Here is a 3,438-nt window from a genome sequence, read left to right on the forward strand (position 1 = left end):
TATTAGCTAAGGTATAACTACTATAGTCCTATTAGCTAAGGTATAACTACTATAGTCCTATTAGCTAAGGTATAACTACTATAGTCCTATTAGCTAAGGTATAACTCCAGACTATAGTCCTATTAGCTAAGGTATAACTACTATAGTCCTATTAGCTATGGTATAACTACTATAGTCATATTAGCTAAGGTGTAACTCCAGTCTATAGTCCTACTAGCTAAGGTATAACTCCAGACTATAGTCCTATTAGCTAAGGTATAACTACTATAGTCCTACTAGCTAAAATATAACTCTAGACTATTGTCCTATTAGCTAAGGTATAACTACTATAGTCCTATTAGCTAAGGTATAACTCCAGACTATTGTCCTATTAGCTAAGGTATAACTCCAGACTATAGTCCTACTAGCTAAGGTATACCTACTATAGTCCTACTAGCTAAGGTATAACTCCAGACTATAGTCCTATTAGCTAAGATATAACTCCAGACTATAGTCCTACTAGCTAAGGTATAACTCCAGACTATAGTCCTATTAGCTAAGGTATAACTACTATAGTCCTATTAGCTAAGGTATAACTACTATAGTCCTATTAGCTAAGGTATAACTACTATAGTCCTATTAGCTAAGGTATAACTCCAGACTATAGTCCTATTAGCTAAGGTATAACTACTATAGTCCTACTAGCTAAAATATAACTCTAGACTATTGTCCTATTAGCTAAGGTATAACTACTATAGTCCTATTAGCTAAGGTATAACTCCAGACTATAGTCCTACTAGCTAGCTAAGGTATAACTACTATAGTCCTATTGGCTAAGGTATAACTCCAGACTATTGTCCTATTAGCTAAGGTATAACTCCAGACTATAGTCCTACTAGCTAAGGTATACCTACTATAGTCCTACTAGCTAAGGTATAACTCCAGACTATAGTCCTATTAGCTAAGATATAACTCCAGACTATAGTCCTACTAGCTAAGGTATAACTCCAGACTATAGTCCTATTAGCTAAGGTATAACTACTATAGTCCTATTAGCTAAGGTATAACTACTATAGTCCTATTAGCTAAGGTACAACTACTATAGTCCTATTAGCTAAGGTATAACTCCAGACTATAGTCCTATTAGCTAAGGTATAACTACTATAGTCCTATTAGCTATGGTATAACTACTATAGTCATATTAGCTAAGGTGTAACTCCAGTCTATAGTCCTACTAGCTAAGGTATAACTCCAGACTATAGTCCTATTAGCTAAGGTATAACTACTATAGTCCTATTAGCTAAGGTATAACTCCAGACTATAGTCCTACTAGCTAAGGTATAACTACTATAGTCCTATTGGCTAAGGTATAACTCCAGACTATTGTCCTATTAGCTAAGGTATAACTCCAGACTATAGTCCTACTAGCTAAGGTATACCTACTATAGTCCTACTAGCTAAGGTATAACTCCAGACTATAGTCCTATTAGCTAAGGTATAACTACTATAGTCCTATTAGCTAAGGTATAACTCCAGACTATAGTCCTACTAGCTAAGGTGTAACTCCAGACTATAGTCCTATTAGTTAAGGTATAACTCCAGACTAGAGTCCTATTAGCTAAGGTATAACTACTATAGTCCTACTAGCTAAGGTATAACTACTATAGTCCTACTAGCTAAAATATAACTCTAGACTATAGTCCTATTAGCTAAGGTATAACTACTATAGTCCTATTAGCTAAGGTATAACTCCAGACTATAGTCCTATTAGCTAAGGTATAACTACTATAGTCCTACTAGCTAAAATATAACTCTAGACTATTGTCCTATTAGCTAAGGTATAACTACTATAGTCCTATTAGCTAAGGTATAACTCCAGACTATAGTCCTACTAGCTAAGGTATAACTACTATAGTCCTATTGGCTAAGGTATAACTCCAGACTATTGTCCTATTAGCTAAGGTATAACTCCAGACTATAGTCCTACTAGCTAAGGTATACCTACTATAGTCCTACTAGCTAAGGTATAACTCCAGACTATAGTCCTATTAGCTAAGATATAACTCCAGACTATAGTCCTACTAGCTAAGGTATAACTCCAGACTATAGTCCTATTAGCTAAGGTATAACTACTATAGTCCTATTAGCTAAGGTATAACTACTATAGTCCTATTAGCTAAGGTATAACTACTATAGTCCTATTAGCTAAGGTATAACTCCAGACTATAGTCCTATTAGCTAAGGTATAACTACTATAGTCCTATTAGCTATGGTATAACTACTATAGTCATATTAGCTAAGGTGTAACTCCAGTCTATAGTCCTACTAGCTAAGGTATAACTCCAGACTATAGTCCTATTAGCTAAGGTATAACTACTATAGTCCTATTAGCTAAGGTATAACTCCAGACTATAGTCCTACTAGCTAAGGTATAACTACTATAGTCCTACTAGCTAAGGTATAACTACAGACTATTGTCCTATTAGCTAAGGTATAACTCCAGACTATAGTCCTACTAGCTAAGGTATACCTACTATAGTCCTACTAGCTAAGGTATAACTCCAGACTATAGTCCTATTAGCTAAGGTATAACTACTATAGTCCTATTAGCTAAGGTATAACTCCAGACTATAGTCCTACTAGATAAGGTGTAACTCCAGACTATAGTCCTATTAGTTAAGGTATAACTCCAGACTAGAGTCCTATTAGCTAAGGTATAACTACTATAGTCCTACTAGCTAAGGTATAACTACTATAGTCCTACTAGCTAAAATATAACTCTAGACTATAGTCCTATTAGATAAGGTATAACTCCAGACTATAGTTATATTAGCTAAGGTATAACTGCTATAGTCCTATTAGCTAAGGTATAACTCCAGACTATAGTCTGAGTAGCTAAAATATAACTCCAGATTCCTTTTTGTAACAAATTGGCGACTGTCTGGACAATAACTCTAATTGGCTCTTTGGTATCACATGCAATAACATCCGTCTTTTTCAGACTGTAACATAACTCATGAAGTGGCATGACACTTTATGCCGTGGGTGGACAAACAGAGATAACATAAGGCCACGCCTCCAACAACGGGTTTGTCAAAACAAGCATTGTGATTGGTTGAGATGCGTTGTAATTCATATTTAAACAAATGTTTATCAGGGGTAAACCAATGTAGGTTCTCCTTCTGAGAATTCCCTGCGCAGCCACTGTCTCATCAGCCCAGCCAGCCAATTCATTAACTTGATGTCCACTATAAAAAAAAAACATCTGGACTTTATTTCCTCTTGTTTCTATGGCTGGAATGGAACGGTATCAAACATATGGAGACAACATTTGACTCTGTTCCAAAAATTCCATTCCAGCCATTACAATGAGCCCGTCCTCCTTTAGCTCATTCCACCAGCCTCCACTGGTGCACCACCCCCCGACTCGTGTCGCCTATGCAAATCAATCCACGTGTT

The sequence above is a fragment of the Salmo salar genome, chromosome 18 (assembly GCF_965601325.2).
Source record: "Salmo salar chromosome 18, fSalSal1, whole genome shotgun sequence".
NCBI classification, from domain to species: Eukaryota; Metazoa; Chordata; class Actinopteri; order Salmoniformes; family Salmonidae; genus Salmo; species Salmo salar.